The following is a 17,273-nucleotide window of genomic DNA, read 5'->3' as shown; positions in this document are numbered from 1 at the left end:
ACTGGAGACTGGTGATGGTTGCACAGCTCTATACATATAGTAAATTGAACACTTTAAAAGGGTGAATTTTATAGTTTGTGAGTTATATCTCGATAAAGCCTTTTTTTTTTTTTTGCTTTTTTGGACTGTATCCATGGCATATGGAAGTCCCCAGGCTAGGGGTCGAATCAGAGCTACAGCTTCCAGTCTACACCACAGCTGCAGCAATGCCAGATCCAAGCTGTGTGTGTGACCCACACCATGGCAATGCTGGATCCTTAACCCACTGAACGAGGCCAGAGATCAAACCTGCATCCTCATGGATACCAGTCAGAATCGTGTCTGCTGTGCCACAGTGGGAACTCCATTGATAAAGCCATCTCTTAAATGATAAAATATCCCACACCTCAGTCTACCCCATGGGCCCCAAGAGTTGGCCTTGCCATCTGCCCAGGCTCAGCCTCTGCCCCTCCTAAGCTACCAACCTGGGACAGGGGTGGGGTACCAGGTAGTGGATGCCTTGATGTGGACACAGGACCCTGCTTCCTCCAGGGGGTCCCCTGGTGTCTGTCTCAGGCCTTTTGCTCCTGCTTTCCCTTCATCCCGCAACACTCTCCCCCTCACCCCCTCCTGCTCATCCCCTGGACCTCAGCACAGACGTCTGGTCGTCAGAGAGGCCTGCCCTGTCCCCAGGCCACATGACTGAGTCTCTGTCCTCTCACCCAGTTCCCAACCTTTGATGCAAGCATGGCACCAGCACAGACTAGGCGTATAATAAACCTTAGCCAAATGAGTGAAGCAAGAACAAGAAATTCAGTCTGAGGCTGGTTGTGTTGGGAAGCATGACCTGAAGAGGGGAGCAGGTGGGCCACAGAGGGCCTGTGCTGGTGGGCTTTCCTCAGGGCAGTGGAAAACCATGAGAATGAGGAGGGTGGTGTGTCAGACTCAGGTTCCAGAAAGATCGCTTTGGCTATCCTACGGGGGATGGACCAGGAGTACAAGGCTAGAGGCATAAGGCCAGGAGGAGGCCACAGCCTTAGTCTGAGCCTGGGGTTGTCCAGGTACCGAGGAGAGATCCGTTGAGGAAGAATTTGGAAACCAAGATCAAAGTGGCTTGGAGGTGGCACCGATGCAGGAGAGGGGTGGTCCAGGATGGTGCCAGGTACTGGTGGTGCCAAGGGCCTGGTGACAGTAAGGACATTTCCAAGGTGGGGGCACCACAGGAGCAGCATGTCTGGTATGAGCTTATCTGACGGGGTAGATGGTGGGCTACCAGCGAGGGGCACCTCTCCCACTTAGCAGATCTCTGCAGCCCCTTCTGGGACGCCCCCGCCCCGTGTCTTCTCCCTTGATCCCTCCTTCTCCTGGGTCAGGTCTCAGTGTCCCTACTGGCCAAGGCCAATGCCTCCTCACTGGTCTCCCCAACTCAAACCATTTGCCTTTTCTCGTTCTTCCTCTGTGATGTCACCAGCATGGGGTGGGTCATTCCCCAGCTCAGAAACATTCCATGGCTCCCCACTGCCCTCAGAACAAAGCCAGATGCTCCATCAAGGCAAACAAGACCCTCCTTGGCCGGCCCACTTGGCTTCTCAGCCTTCCCCCTCCCCCCACCCCATCCCCCTCCCCATACCATGTGCCTTCTGGGGGCGGGGGGCGGGGGCTGTGCTTTCACCCACACGGCCTCTCTCCCTCTCTGCCTGGGTATAAAGACTGCCTCCTTGGGAACCCCCCTACCCCTGCCACCCTGAATCCTCTCAGCTCAGAGTGCTCAATCCTAACAGTCTTTTCTGGAAACCAAACCAGGAGATATGGCCTGATCAAAGTTTTTTTTTTAATGATGGTGAGTTTGTTTGACATGACTTAGAAATGCTCAGCAGTCAGATCCCAGGCAGTCACAAACTTGCGGAGGGGGCTTACATTGGAAAGAAGCGAGAGCATCCTTTGGAGTTATTCTGCCCCGGGAAGCAGATGCTTCAGGCCCAGACACACCAGAGCAGAGATTTATCTGTTGAGTTCATGGCCACAGCCCCAGTGCCTGGGACAGGGCCGGATGGCTGGGGCGCTGAGGTGGGGCTGGCTGGGTGGGAGGAAGGGTAGTGGGTGGACAGGGAGGAGGGTGGATAACTGGATGGACGCGTGGATGGCGAGGAGGGACTGCGCAGAGGGTTCATATCAATCATGGACCACAAAGCCCGGCAGAGAGGGTGACCCTTCCCGGGGTCAGGGTGGGATCCACCAAGCCCTCAAGGGCGCGGAAAGCCCAACTCTCTCATCTACCAGGGGCTGCCAACCTGGAGAGCCCTGCTGGCCATGCGCATCTGATTATTTGAGGTCCCTGGCCCCCCTTAGGGCCTCTGCTGCGTCTCGAGGCCCAGCCGGCCTTTCCAGTAATTTGACCAGAACTCTCTGGAGCTCTCCTTGACACCTCTGCTTGCTTGTGCTCTCCCTCTCTCTCTCCCCGCCTCTCTCCACCACATCCAGTCCATCCGCAAATCCTGTTAGATTATTTTCAACAGCCTTCTCTCCGCCTCCCTGGTCCTGCCCTTGCCCCTCCCCCAGTCTATTCTCCACTCAGCAGCCAGAGGGATGCTTTTAAATGGTGAGTCCAGGAGGCCTCACCATCTGGCCCCCATTTCCTCTCTGAGCTCATCTGCTACCGCCTCCCCCTCCTCTCCCTCCCCTCCAGCCACGCAGGCCTCCTCACTATTCCTCGACCGTGCCAGCCACGCTCCCACGCCAGCCTTGGCCCCAGCTGATCCCTCTGGCTGGAATACTCTTCCCCAGAGAGCCAGCCGGCTCACCTGCCCAGTGCTCCTGTCTTTGCTCAATTACACCTTCTTTGGATACTTTATTTATAAATGGAAAAAAATCCACCCCATTTCCCATCCCTGTTTTATTTTCCTTCTTAGCACTTATCACTCTGGACCGCAGTATATTTCACTTCTTCTCCTTTTTGCCTTTTAGGCCCACACATGCAGCATATGGAAGTTCCCAGGCTAGGGGGCCAAAGATGAGCTGCAGCTGCTGGCCTCTGCCACAGCCACGGCCACCCCAGATCCAAGCCCCGTCTGTGACCTACACTATAGCTCACGGCAATGCCAGATACTTAACCCACTGTGCAGGGCCAGGGATCAGACCCACCTCCTCATGGATACTAGTCGGGTTCATTACTGCTCAGCCACAAAGGGAACTCTTATATTTTACTTCTTGTTTATGCTTTTTGTCCATGTTCTTCCTTTAGAAAGTGATCTCCAGGAGGGCAGGGGTCTTGTCCACTGGTGTGTGCCCAGCACTGACCATGGGGTCTTCAGGGCACAAATGAGGCGCTCAACAAACCCAGGCAGGATGAACGAATGAATGAACCTCTCCAGATCCCAGGCTTGCTCCCCCATAAGCCAGCCCGCTCCAGGCTCAACATCCCTGCCAGTCCTCCCATCTCCATCATTGCCTTTATGCCCTGGCCACTGGCAGCTCTAGCCCACTGCCACAAGGCAACTTTGAAGAGTCCCAAAGCCCCCTGGGGTCTGCCTCCCCTGCCTGAGGGCTGCCACACTCTCAGAGGCTGCTGGGATGGGTGGCTCCCAGAGTCAAGTTCAAGGGAAGTCAGTCCAGGGCTGGTCCACCGCCCACTATGCAGCACCTCCCCCAGAGGGCCCAGGTGGACCCCGGCCTCCACTGTACATAGACTCCTGTTCTCCCTCTTTCATCCTCATATTCACTGCCCTGCTTGAGCCTCAAATCCAGCCTGGCCGGGTAGACAGACGGGATGGAGTGGAGTTGTGGTATCACTTAACCGATGAGGAAACCGAAGCTCAGAGAGGTCACGTGAGCTGCGCAGGGTCCCCAGCAAGGTGCCAGCTGTGCTGGTGCTGGGCCACATGAGACTGGACGGAATGTGCTGGCTCCTGCTTGCCACCCCCACTGCACTGGGGACTCTGGGATGCTGAACCAGGGCTGGGGAGTCCCCAAGCCCCATCCGGCCCCATGAAGGATGAGCCAACAGGAGCTCCAGGGAAATCAGCCTGGGGACTGAGGCCAACAAATCGATGAGCAGTGACAGCTCGACTCCAGTGTGTCACGGATTTCACGCAGATGCGGTTGCAGGGACGTGGCAGAGACATGGCCCCGGAGACCGGTGAGGGAACCTGTTGGCCGCAGAGGTCAGGTGTATGCGTGCGCATGTATGTGCACATGTGTCAGACGGATCAGCATGAAGAGACGGGTCACATGGCTCCCCTAAATGCACATCCCCTCGTCCCAGTGACTCCCAGCTTTGGCCTGGTGATGGGAAAAGGCACCCAGGGGGAGAGAAGTGGGTGTCTGGTCTATTTGGCAAAGGGTCTGCAGGACAGAGTCCCAACACACATAGCTGGACCCAGATGCAAAAGCCAACTCAGCGGCTCACTCCCTAGACTCGAGGCCCCAGCTCTCTAAGCCTCAATTACAGCATCTGCCAAATGGGTCGAATAATCCCCACATGGAAGGGTAATCAAGATGAGACCAGATGATGGAGGCAAGCAGTACATGGTAATGATTTAGGTTATGGGCAGTTTTATCAGAGCTCACATTTTCACAGGGGACCTGGATGCCCATTTGTTCTAGAAGCAGTCGCTGAGCCCCTCCTTCTTTCTGCCTTGCCGGGAGCAGGACACCAGACAAGGCCCTGCCCTCAGGAGATTCACAAACAATAATGATGCACGTGACTGTGTATGCCCCGCATTTCATCCCCCCACCCCGGAACCCTGGGAGTTGGGGGCTGCTCCTGCCGTCCTACAGAAGGAAAAACAGAGGGGTGATGTGGCTTGTCCATGGTCATCCAGCAGGCGAGGGGCAGAGCCAGGTTTTGAGTCGGGGACCTTGACGTCACTCAGGCAGGACAGAAACCCGCGTGACCTGGGTCACTGACTGCTCGAATGGAGGTAGCCCCTGGGGCTGTGGGAACACTGGGGAAGGAGGGTGGTGGGGGTCAGGGTGGCTCAGGAAGAGACTGACAGGGAAATCCAATGATCAGGGACCTAAAGGCATGAAGGCTTGGACAGGACAAAGAAGAGAAGGGCAGGCCAAGAAGAGAGGACAGCCTGAGCAAAGCCCCGGAGTGGGGAGAGCGCAGCCCCCCTGCCCAGCTCTGGCTCCCCTTTGCTGGGCTCCTCGCCCCTGCCCGGCTCCGGCTCCATCCTCTGAGATGCTACAGCTCAAAGGGCAACTCACAGCCTCCTGCCTCTGCCTAATGCTGTTCCCTGTTTGTATTCTGGCTCCCTGATTCTCCTCCCTCCCAAGTTCCATGGTGGTGGGGGGGGACCTGCAAACAGGCCTGTGGATTCCCTGCCACATGGCCCTGCTTCACAGAGACGGGGAGGCTGAAGCCAAGAGAGACCCGGGGTAGCAAGGAGTCTGCCAGGAAGAACATGGTGAGCAGGGGGAACAGAATGTGCAAAGACACGAGGGCAGACTCAGGACTGGGCCTGGATCTGTCCTCCCGCATGGCCCAGGGTCCCCCATCAGACTCCAGGGCTGTGAAACCAGTGCTCCTCCCACTGCCCTGCCCAGGGAACGCAGGATACAAAGACTGCTCATGCCCAGGGATAGAACCACAGCTCCGATGTTGCTCAGCCACGCGACTGCTTCTCTCCTGCAGTGTGAGATCGTAGACCCAACTCAAGAATTGTTTGAGCAAAGGTAAGGAATATGTCTAGCACAGAGCAGGGGCTCTATAAATAGCAAAGGCCTGGAGCACCGTGACAGATCCCACCGGGGTGAGATACCCCCCACCCCCCGTCCCTGGGTCCTGGGCTCAAGCCATTTCCTAGCCAGGGAGCCAGGAAGCGCTGGAGGGCAGGGAGGCTCTGGGCTTAGCCCGGGTGGGGCTGTGATTTAGAGCAGTGAGGTTATTACAGAGAGCAAATGGGAGTCCTACCCCTGGAGGCTAGGGTCAGTGGCGGTCAGAGGCCTGCATCTGCCCTCAAAGCTGTGCTTTTCAAAAAGTTCCCGTCATGGCTCAGTGGTTAGCGAACCCAGCTAGCATCTTTGAGGAGGTAGGTTCGATCCCTGGCCTTGCTCAGTGGGTTAAGGATCCCACATTGCTGTGACTGTGGCGTAGGCCGGCAGCTACAGCTCCAATTGGACCCCTAGCCTGGGAACCTCCATATGCCACGGGTATGGCTCTAAAAAGACAACAACAACAAAAAGACCCAAAAGTCATGGTGGGGCCTCCCCATTACTCAAGGTACCCCATGGCCCAGTTGACAGATGAGACCAGGAGGCAGGTTCTGGGGCTGCCCCAGCCTAGCCCAGCCCCCCGCCTCAGCTCCCCAGATGGGAGACAGTGGGTCTGCAGGGCCGCTGCACAGGGACAGGGCTATTGGAGGTGGCCTCTGCCACCCTCTACCCTCTAAGCTTGGCTGTTACAGGGGAAGCTTGGGAGCCCCAGGAGGGGACAGTGGCTCTTACTGGGCACCGTCAGTGGGCTCCTTGACTCCTAATGCCTCTGAAGGCTGGATATCAACAGCCCCACTTCATAGGTAAGGAAACTGAGGCTTGGAGAGGTCAAAGGAACTTGGACTGCTTAATCCACCTGCTCCTTTGACCTTAATCTCCCCTCCTCTGATTTGCAGAGGTTGTTGAAAACGACAGGAGCTCCCTCCTGCAAAGACTCCATCTCGGGGCACAGTGGATAGTTCTTAGTGTGGTCTGAAGTGAGTCTCCTGAAACCCTTGCTTTAGGCCCCAGCACCAGCTCTGTCCCCAAAGCAGCCTTCAGAGAGTGACCCCGATTGACCCTGAGCTCCTCTTTGAGCTTCAGTTTCCTGAGCTGTGAAATAGGGATGACAGCAGCCCCTGTGGGAGGGGTGGTTGGGAGGCTTCTGGAGGCAAGAATCTTCGAAAATTCCAGGAGTTTCCAGAGTCTTCCAAGAAGCTCCAGTCAAGGGCAGAGGCCCCGCAGTGGGGGCTGGGACTGTCTCACCTGTGCGATCCTGGCTCCCCCCAGACCTGGTTGCCCACCCACAGGTGTGGCCCAGTCTTGCACAAGGACAACAGGGTCTGGGGCCAGGTAGGCCTGGATTTGAGTCCTTTGTCCGCCACTTCCCAGCTGTGTGGTAAGATGGTACCTGTCACCTCTCTGCTCTGAGCCTTGGCTTCCCCAGCTACGAGGACCTGACTCTTGGGGCTGGGGTGCTCAGTGTGAGGCCAAAGCTGGCCCCTCAAGTGAAGAACCAGGCATGCCCCAGGCCTGGCACCTGCTGGAAACAGCCCGGCCACCCCCATCATTGTCTTCTCTGCCTCTCTGCTCGCTGAGGGAGTGACTGGAGAAACACATCCTGGAGAAGGAAGGGCCTTATGTCTTTGCACATTCTGTTCCCCCTGCTCACCATGCTCTTCCTGGCCTTCTCCTCTCCACCCTAGATCCCTCCCTCCAGGCTTAAGTCTCACCCTGTCTGTGAGGCAGGACAATGTAGCAGAAAAGGCACATTGTCAGGAGTCCACTGCTGGGAAAACTGAGCTGTGGAAAGAAGAAGTGATGCCTGCAGGAGCTCCCGCTGGAGAGGGAGACAGAGCTGGGACTCCAACCCAGGCTCCGCTGCTCCTCCTAACACCTCCCCAGGGAGCACTTCAGAGCTTCCCCAGTCCATCCCGAATCCAACCTAGAAAAGCTTCTCTTCTCTGCCCACCCACCAGGTCCTTATCTGTTCATCTATTTATGTTGCTTTTTAGTTCTGCACCTGTGGCATATGGAGGTTCCCAGGCTAGGGGTTGAATTGGAGCTACAGCTGCCAGCCTGCACAGCAACATGGGATCTGAGCCGCATCTGTGACCTACACCACAGTTCACGGCAACGCTGGATCCCTGCCTGACCCAGTGAGCGAAGCCAGAGTTCAAACCCGCATCCTCATGGATACTAGTGGGATTCGTTTCCACTGCACCACGAGGGGAACTCCCCCACCTGGTCCTTATTGACCTTTACTAAGAGGTCCCCTGGAGTTCCCTAGTGACCTAGTGATCTAGGATCTGGCATTGTCACTGCTGGGGATCAGGTCACTGCTGTGGCACAGGTTGGCTCTCTGGCCTGGGAACTTCTGCATGCTGCAGGCATGCCCCCCCTCCAGCCCCGACCCCAAATAAGAGAGCACCTGCCCACCAGGCCTGTCCTCAGCCCTTGGAGCAAACTGCCCACCTGTCTCCCCAGCACACGCTGCCCGATTCCTGTTCATCGTCCAGGCTGCCCTGCTGGACCACTTCCTTCTCTGAGCTCACTCCCGGACACCACCCCGTTCCACCCACTTTGCGATCCCCTGCCGTGGCTATGGGTGGGACAGGGGGTCTTGTTCACATGTGTCACCTCAGCATCCGGCACAGAACCTGGCGCAGACCAGGTGTTCAGTACCTGCTGTCCCTGCATGGAGTCCATCCATCTAGCTTTTCATTCCACAAATGTTCACTGAGCACCAGGGCCACGGCAGTGAGAAGACAAGCCAGGCTCTGCTCTAGCGCAGGTGACGTTCCAGGAACAGAGACCTGAAGTGAGTCTCCTGAATATGCGTAATATAAGGTCAAGTGGGAGTAACTGCTGAGGAGCAACAGAGCAGGGAAAGAACAAGCGTGGGCACAGGATGGGGTGAGGGCAGTAAGGGAAAGCCTCTCGGATCAGGGGACATTGGATGAGATCTGAAGTTAAAAGAGGGAGTGACAAAAACGTGAGAAGGTGGGCATTGGGGAGAAAGAGCAGTAAGTGCAAAGGCCCTGAGGTGGGAATACACACAGTGTGAGAGTGTGATGGGAAGGAGCGAGGAGGCCAGCGAGCAAGATGGGGGCGCTGAGGTCAGAGAAGGAACCCCACCTCCTGCCTCCAAGCGCGGCCCCAGGCAGGACTCTGCTTTGACCCTGAGCGAGCTGGGAGCCTTGCTGGGTTCTGGGCAAAGGAGTGCAGGATCCGACCTGAATTCTAACAAGATCACTCTGGCTGCTGTGTGGAGAATGGATTCCAGGGGGCCGAGAGGGGAGCGGGAGAACCGGGAGGAGGCGGCTGTGTTCCCACAGGTGGGCAGGGCAGGTGGAGACAGGGTCAAACTGCCGGTACGTTTTAAAGGTGGAACAAATGATGATGCTCATGGTGATGGTGGGGGAGGTAGAGAGAAAGGGAGAGAGAGACGAGCGAGAGGGCGGGAGGAGTCAAAGAAGATCCCAAGGCTTTTGGCCCAAGGAAATGAGTGGAAAGGGAAGGTGCTGTTACCTGAGACGGCAAGGTTGTAGAGATGAATTTCAGGAACTGGGTTTGTGACCTGCTGGGCTGACGGAGCCCACTGCCACCCAAAGGGACATGTGGCAGCAAAAGGCATCGGCTGGATGGGCCTGGAGCTTGGGAGAGACCAGGCTGGGTGTGGGCGCCTGCTGTGGGAGTCCCCCGGGTCTTGCACGTAGCAGGTCCTCAGCGAATGCCTTGTGAGGGACACGAAGCTGGCCACAGCCCAGCTCCTGGCCTGACGGAGAGGTGGCCAAGGGCCCAGGGACCAACCACAGAGAGCCACCCCCTGGGAAGGGTCCCGCCAGCATTCCTCGGGGGACACAGCGGGAGGGTGACCTGAGAAGGCCTCTTGGCCAAGGTGGTGTAAGTCTTGGCAGACAGAGCAGGGGCTCTGGCTCTAGGGAGGAGGTGGGAGAGAAGGAAGAAGGCCCAGCGGAGCCAGAGGAGCTGGGGTTAAAGTGGTTGGTGCAGGAGCCCAACCCCCGCCTCCAATCCAGGCTCCGGCACCTGAGAAAATATACTTCACCCCGATGTCTCCGTTTTTGCCTCTAAAATAGAAATGACACCTGTGCCTCCTGCCTGGGTTGATGTGAAGATTACATGAGTTACTCCGTGTAAAGTACCCAGATAAAGTGATGGCAGGTGCTCCAACACATGACCTACCCACAAGTACTGCGTCAAAGAAGGTGACCTGGTCCAGCTGGGAGGACAAGGGGAGCGACGGGAGAGAACAGTGCGAGGCCCAGGTGGGAGGTTCCTGGGGCCCAGATAAGGTGGGGAACCTTATTCCCTTTGGGCAATGGGGAGCCACGGAAAGTTCTATGCAGAGAGAGAGAAAGAGGAGGGATGCTCTCTTTAGTCCTTGATTCTCCTCCACCTGTGTTCAACCGAACACACCCCTCCCATCCCAAGCCCGCAGTCCTCCCCAGCAGCCTGCCTGCTGGGCTTGGGGGCACCTCTCCTAGTAAGAGCCAGCACCTGGTGAGCGAATACTGCCTTAGTTCTCTCAATTGCCCATTGTAGGAGATGCAGCCTGTTATTATTACGGTTTGATGAGCGAGGAAACCAGGGCGCAGAGGCCAAGGTCATCAGGCAGATGGTAGCGGGCAGAGCCGGGACACAAACTGAGGCCATGGACTCCACTGCAGAATCGACACCAGCCTCTCCCGGCTCTGACACTGACCCCAGAGCCCTCTAAAGTGGCTGGGCATCGAGTGCAGCTTCTGTCTCTCTGCTTCTCCCAGCAGACAAGGTGAGGTCATTATGCCCACTCATGGGGCAGAGGCACCAAATTGATGGGCCCACAGGATGTCCAGATCCTGGGCCTGCCGTTTCCGACGTCCTTGGTCCCCTTTGGGAAGATGGGGGAGATAGTGGATCCACCACCCCCCGCCCCCACCCCCCGGGGCAGGGCTGGTGACACAGGACCCTTTACTGTATGTCCCCCTCCTTGGTCCTTTCAAAGTGGTTTTTCACCCCAAGAATCGCCCTGGCCTGCTGGGTCCCAGCCCTGCCCTTCAGAGAGGAGGCTGAAAAACAGGCTTCACTGCATCCTCTTAACAGTTTCACAGCCAGAAAAACCAGCAGAGGGAAATGCAATATTTGCAGACCAGGTCAGGTCCAAGGTCACGCCATAAAAATGGATTCCTGGAAAAAATGTAAACCAGCAATTTACCCAGTGAATTTTATTGGCCTCAAAAAAAAAAAAAAAAAAAAAAAAGAAAAGAAAAGAAAAAGAAAAAAAAGCTATCCCATTTGAATAACGAAGGGAGAGAAACCATTCCCCATTCCTCCTTTATTAGTGAGTAAGGACACACAAAAACTCAGCAGCAATGGAACATTCACAGGCAGCTTCAGGTCTGATTTATTAGCCGCTTTCGTTTCATAAAAACCAGCACTTCTATTAAAATAGGATGATGTCCAAAAGGTCTGTTTGTTTTTTTAAAAAATCGCATTTAATACAGGTCGTATCTTAGTTTTATTTTTTGTTTTTTAAACAAAGCTCACAGTCTCCTGACTTCACGCCTGTTCCTACAGCTGGAGGGAAACTGATTTCAGAATTCATCTGATATGTCGGATTTCTTTGTGGCATCCTCTTCATCGCTCAGCAGCCAGCCATGATGTCATAAGCCCATCAGATTTCCGGTAGGGGGGGAACGCTGGGGAATTGGAAAGAATGGATGTTTCTTACCGTCAGGAAGGGGAGAGAAGGGGCTGGGTGTGTTTGGGAGGCGACGGGAGTCAGGCTCAGTGTTTGTGATATTAAATGTCAGGCAGAAACCTGAAAAATCCAGCCAGCCAGATGTTTTCTAAATATCCAGATGTCTGGCACCAAGCAGACCAGGCTCCCCCCGCTTCCCCCTCCCGTCCCAAGAGGCCTCGACGTTTCGGCTTTGACCTCAGGTCCACAGCGAGTGCGCGCTGCCAAGACCTGTACATCCTCGAGGCTGCCCACCCTCGGGTTTGGGATTTTGTTTTTTCTAAATCTTTACACTTGGATGACAGGAGTAACTAGGTCCAGATTTTAAAAAGCTGTGGAAGCAGTGATTTGAAAAGTTCAGTCCCTGGAATTAGCTTCCACGGAATACACTGTGCAGGCCAAAAAGGAGGGGGGAAAACATCCCTCAGCCAACACACAGACATATGCGACTCTTAAGCCATAGGAGTTAAAAACCCAAAACAAAACCAGTCTGAGTCTGAGAACCAAGGACTCGCAACTGACACTGAGAAGCGATGAGCCCTCCCCCAGGAGCGGCCCCCCCCATCAGAAAAACACCAAACAGCTTTGTTCTTCCTGACAAAGCCCCTCGCTTCCAAGGAACAGACAGTTGCCAACAAAAGCACAGGGTAGAACTAATTTACACTCAGACTCGGGGCTTCAAGGAGCCATAAAGTACAGAAATGGAAATGGCTGTGCCTGGGAACCTGACTCCCCACAACTGGGATGGGGACACACACACACACACACACACACACACACACACACACACACAGCCCTGGCCCCAGGGAGCCCCTCAGGCCACAGACGGAGCAGAGTCCTGGCTTCCAGTGGCCTGGCCACATGCCCATGGAGGCCACCTCCAAGGCCTGTGGCTAATTGCTCCGGAAAATGAGCCAAGAACGGCAGGGCCTCTGGGGCTCAAGCCCTGCGACTTCACAGGGAGCCAGGAGGAGAGGCAGCTGGGGCGGGGGACGGTCTCTAATTAGAACTGAGCGCCTGGATAACAAGGAAAGGGGTGGCCAGGCCAGGGTGTCTGGCTGGGGGCAGGAGGAGGTGAGTGGGGGCTCAGGGCTCGGGGGCGGGCGGGGATGCTCAGTGGCATCATCTCCTAGAACAACGCCTTTGCTTTCAGATGCAGAGATTGGGGCCAGGAGTGGCTGAGTGGCCCGCCCAAGGTCACCAGGCTAATTAGGGGGACAGCCAGTCCTGGGGAGCAGAAAACATGGGCCTGGCATTGCCTGGCTCTTCCCTGAACGTTGTCTAATTTAATCCCCACAACACCCTGTGAGGGAAGGATTATCATTAACCTCAGTTTCCAGAGGAGCCGACGGAGGCGCAGAGAGGTTAAGTAATTTACCCAGGGTCACACAGCTCATCATTAGCAGAACTTGGCGTGAATGGCTGAGACTCCTAATCCAGTGCTCTTTCTGCTGGGGGAGAGGGGAGGCCATGAAGGTTTCACCGGGAGCAGTGCATCTGATTTAAATGCATCTTTAAAATGCTGGTGATCCCCATAGAACAGAAGGGAGTAAATCATTGCAAATTAATTTTTTAAAGCCATTCCAGTCAGGAGGGCTGGCTGACTGGCTGGCTGGCTGGGTGGGGAGGCCGTTTTTATTCCATCCCTTGCCAGAGCCTGGATAAAGCACGCAGACACTCTCTGACTGTGCGTGGAGGCCACTCAGTCCCCCGAAGTGGGGAGGATGTGCGGCATAAGAGCTTTGTCAGGCATCTGCGAGAGCATAATCTGCCACAGGAAAGCTGCCAGGCGCACAGGTCTGACAGCCGGGGAGGGAGAGATGCACGGAGTAGAGAAACGATGAAAAATGAAAATACGAGTTGGCCCTCTGAGCCTGATTCCTACTTTCCAGCCAGGAGTTTAAAGGAACTGCAGATCCCCTGGGCTGCTATTTGTGGCCCGAGGCCTGCCTCTGGGTTGGGGAAGCACTGCCCTGTGTGGCTCCAGCCCCGGCCATCCCAGGGACCCTGCTGGCCACCACCTTTTCCCAGAGTGGCTTCTGAAGGAGACCAAGCTTCCCAGAGCTGGGACAGAAAAATGAGGAGTAGGCTGGTCTGAGCTCAGAGAACAGGACAGTCACCCGTCCCCGGGCTTCCCCCCAAAGGCGCCCTTCCCTTCTAGACGGCCGGCCGTGGCACTTTGGTGGGCCACCTGCGCCAGGCCTCTCCCTGCTCTTTTCCTCACCAGGCCTGCTGGTTTCTGTCACTTTGCTTCTGTGAACAGCAGTTGGGGTGTGGAGCCCAGGACTCAGGCCAGGAAAGGGGAAAGAAAAATTTCTGCCATCTGGATGCCTGACCTGGCTGAGCAGCTCCCGTTTTTCTGGGGAAATTCTACACAACATCCTTTATTTGCTTTGCCTACATCCACCCCGAATAGATTCAAGTCCTGCCCTCACGACACTTACAGCTGATGGGAGGAGACAAACACTGACCCACTGATGATACACAAATGTCCATGGAGGGAGTGGTCCCCAGGCTATGCGAGCCTGCCGCAGGGGAAGTGTCAGGCCAGGAAGGTCAGGGAAGCCTTCCTGGAGGAGGTGACTGGTGATGATGATGATGAGTCATTAACCCTTCAGTGTCACCTCTGCAGAGAAGCCTTTCCTGATGCTCATTTGAGGCTGCCTTCTGTCCCCACACCCCATTCCCTTCCAGGCTGTTGTTCACCATCTATGGCCCGGCACTGGTCTGGAAGTTCCGAGAGGGCAGAGACTGGGTCTGTCTTGTTCACCACTGACTTCCCCGTGCCTGGGACATAGTAGATGTTGGATGACTACTTGTTGATCAAAAATATGTATAAATAAACAACATGTGCAAAGGACCTGTGTTGGAGGAATCACAGAGTTTGGGAGGGTGAGGGAGTAAGAATGGGGACAAAAGGCACAGAGAGTCGTGGGAGATGAGACAGAGCCACCCCATGAACCACCCTGGACCTGTAAGTGTCCCCCTTCTGGCCTTCCCCTGTGGCAGGGACTGAGGTTGGGCATCTTCCTTCTCCTAATGAGAGTGATATCCTGCCCCACTTGATCTGCCCCAGACACAGCTCTCCTGGGGGCCACGGAGGTGGGCAGTAGCATCACCTGCCCAATCCCCCCCACCCCCAACTGCCTTCCCTCCTCCACTCATTCCCTTGTCTGAGGCTATGGTGCCACTAGGAGCCACAAAGAAGCAGTGGGAGGCAGATCCAGGGGTCCCAGTCCAGGGTCTCCACACCCCGCCCACAGGTTTCATCTGCACACACCCCCCCCCATGACCAGCCTGACACCCTTTCTCCTCCCTGAGGCAGAAGTGGAAGGAGGGAGAGGGCAGGACTCCGGGCTTGGACCTCACCGGGTTTTGCGTCCCCTCAGCTGATTACCAGCATGTGTCTGGACACCAGACTGGCCTCTGCCCCTCAGATCCTTCACAGGTGAAATGGAGATGCCCCAGGCTCCCAGTGGGGACAGAGCCAGTGCTTAGAGAATCTGCCTGAGAGGCTCAACATCAATCACTAGTTTTCCTCTAGGACTCAGTTCAGTCATTCCCGCCCCAACTCCCTCTTCCACCTCCGCTGCAGCAGCGGAGGTTGGGGTTTGGGGTTCCTCCCCGGCGCCTCCAGCCAGGAGAGGCGGCTGAGACCACCAGCGGCTGAGCCGGGTCCCAGCTCAGCGCGGCGCCTCCATCTGCGCGCAGACCCTCCCTCCGCACCGCCCGCGCCGCGCACTCCGGCAAACTTTCCGCGTCTGCCACCCGCCCGCGTCTACACCTGCTCGTAGTTCTGCGGCGCGTGTCCATACAGCCTCATCCGCCCCCGGGGTAGCTGGAAGGTGCCCCGGTCATAGTCCGCTACCTCCATCACCCGCCGCGCGTTCCGCGAACCACCAACCCCAGCCTTAGGGATCAGTCTTGACTACGTCGGGATTTCGGGGGCGCCTCCGCCGGCTCACCTGCGCTCGTCTACACCTCCTCGGCAGCCCCCGGGTCACTGAACACCTCTCAGTTCAGGGGCCACGTCCACACCGCCTGGGAGATACCTCAGCTCCGGGACCACGTCTACACCGCTCAAGGCTCACGAAACCCTTCAGGAAGCGGACCCGGACGCAGACCCCGCGACAGCCGCTCGGCGTGGGAGGTGGTGCTCAGACTTCTCCCGGTGCCCCCAGCGCCAGAAGAAGCTGCTTACCTTGTCCGCGCCCTCACGGTCCTGTCCAGGCGATGCCGTCACTTTGACACATTTTGCAATATTGTCGACGACGAAAGAAAATGTTATAAATCCTCTCCCGGCCACTGAGCAATTCCCCGCCCGCCCCGCTTTCCTCTTTTTTCGGCCTTTAAGACAATACTCGGCCCCAGCGGCCGGCCGCTGGCCAGGGGACTCCAAGCAGGCGCGGCTGGCCGCGGCGGGGCGGGCCTTGGGCGGGGTCTGGGCGGGCCCGGTCGCTCTGGGGGCGGGGCCGGGAGGGGCGGGGCGGGCACGCGGCCTCCGTCCGCCCTCCCCAGGGAAGCCTTGGCCCGCGACTGGCGCTCCTGTTCCGGCTTCTGATTGGTTGGCCGGCCGGCGATACTGACGGCTGATTGGCTAAGGCCGAGAAGTGGCTCAGGCAGTGAGGGTGGGGGGTTGAGGGATCCATTCTTTAGCTTTTTTTTTCTTTCCCCTGTGGCTGCTACTGCTCTTTGGGCTCTCCTAAGATCCGCAGGCTTTTCCTCACTGCTTCGGTACACCCCGTCACAGCACTTAACCACCTCGAGTGTACATGCGTTTCTTTGTCCTTTTCTACCAAATAGGTAGCACCTTGAAGTCGGGCCACCGTGTCCGTGCTGCTCACCAGGGCCTGACACTCAGGAGGTGCTCAAAACCTGTTTGTTGATTGAATTCACGGAAAATGTACATAGAGGTTTTTAGAGCTATCTTTAAGGTTAGTAACATCCCTAGAAGATGGTATCACTCTCCTTCAAGAATAAGGAGTCTGAAATGCAGAGAAACGCTCTCACCTAGCACGTGCTTGCATCCCCGGACCTCAGATCCCTACACAGCCAGTGATGCCCTGTGGTGTGCGCAGGCTCAGTTTCCCACCTGTCAAAAGAAACTGTTGGTTTAGAGCAGAAGATGTGTTAGAAGGTGAATTGTTTCAATGAAGAGGCTGTACCGGGCGCTGTGTTTGGCAGTATCAGTGAGATAGCTCTGCCTTCAGGTTAAAATCTTGATAGCCTGCTGTGCCCTCTCCATCTCTGCACCCCACCCCCCTGGCACACATTACAGGGGAACTTAAAAGCACTCTGGTCAAATTAGGGTACTTGGCCCACTTCTGAGGGTCTGGAGACAGGTGGGAAGATTTTCCTAGGGGAGCCACAGGGGTTATCACTAAGTAGACTGACTTGAACAGCCCTGCTGTTTCTGGGCAAGGAGGTGGGAAGTGCCCCCACCCCTCCCACCCCTGGCAGGAGAGTCCTTTTGATTGTGGGGTGATGTCTGATATGGGATAGAGGAGAGCATCCTCTGACAAAGGAGGATGTAGGAACTGCTTCTGGAGTTGGGTGAGGGAGGGTTAGTCCATCAGAAAAGTGCTGAGTCCTGGGCAGCCAGATTCAGGTGTGTAGAGGAGCCAGCTTAGTGGCACAGGTAGTTCTTTCTGTGTCTCTGTCTTTGCATGGCCTACTTTTTCTTTTTCTTTTTACGGCCACATCTCTGGCATATGGAAGTTCCAGGGCTAGCTTACTGCAATGCTGGATCCTTAACTCACTGAGCAAGGCCAGGGATCGAACGTGCATGCATATGGACACTATGTCAGGTTCTCAACCCACTGAGCCACAAAGGGAACTCCCCACCTGACCCTCACAT

At 56.3% G+C, this 17,273-nt stretch overlaps 1 long non-coding RNA gene across 1 annotated transcript; it reads right to left on the bottom strand.

Moving 5' to 3' along the window:
* LOC106509193 lies at window positions 11,052-15,842 on the bottom strand. Its single transcript, XR_001306506.2, has 2 exons — window positions 15,618-15,842; window positions 11,052-11,375 (listed from the first exon to the last, which is right to left on the bottom strand). It is a non-coding gene; the product is annotated as an uncharacterized LOC106509193 (long non-coding RNA).

This window comes from Sus scrofa, chromosome 5 (genome assembly GCF_000003025.6).
Source record: "Sus scrofa isolate TJ Tabasco breed Duroc chromosome 5, Sscrofa11.1, whole genome shotgun sequence".
NCBI classification, from domain to species: domain Eukaryota; kingdom Metazoa; phylum Chordata; class Mammalia; order Artiodactyla; family Suidae; genus Sus; species Sus scrofa.
This window is presented reverse-complemented; position numbering and strand designations above follow the sequence as displayed.